The sequence below is a fragment of the Anneissia japonica genome, unplaced genomic scaffold, assembly GCF_011630105.1.
Source record: "Anneissia japonica isolate Jap-2015-1 unplaced genomic scaffold, ASM1163010v1 scaffold15056_len17175_cov181, whole genome shotgun sequence".
NCBI classification, from domain to species: Eukaryota; Metazoa; Echinodermata; class Crinoidea; order Comatulida; family Comatulidae; genus Anneissia; species Anneissia japonica.
In genome coordinates, this window is record NW_022722651.1 from 2,861 (window position 1) to 3,330 (window position 470).

A 470-nucleotide genomic window follows, 5' to 3' on the forward strand; every position below is an offset into this window, starting at 1 on the left:
CAAGGACCTTTTCACCCTCAAAATCCCCCTTTTCTGACTGTAAAGCTTCCAGTCTTTGATGTCAGACGACTGTATACATGAAATATGCTGTAAGGATCAGGTGCAATTTCTGATATACGCTCCATGGCCGTCTCTAATAATAATAATAATAATAATAATAATAATAATTATTATTATTATTATTATTATTATTATTATTATTATTATTATTATTATTATTATTATTATTATTATTATTATTATTATTATTATTGTTATTGTTATTATTATTATTATGTTTTCAACGTATTATGACAGTGCAACACTTCGATCATCGAGCTCATTGAATTATATTTATAATATGTTTTGTTTCAACATTATCAAACAAATAAAATTCAAGTTAACAAAATAAGGAGGGATGTAATATCCTTAAGAAGTGTTGACCCTATGTCAACTACGTCATCTAGTACACTCTAGGCAAACGAACGCAA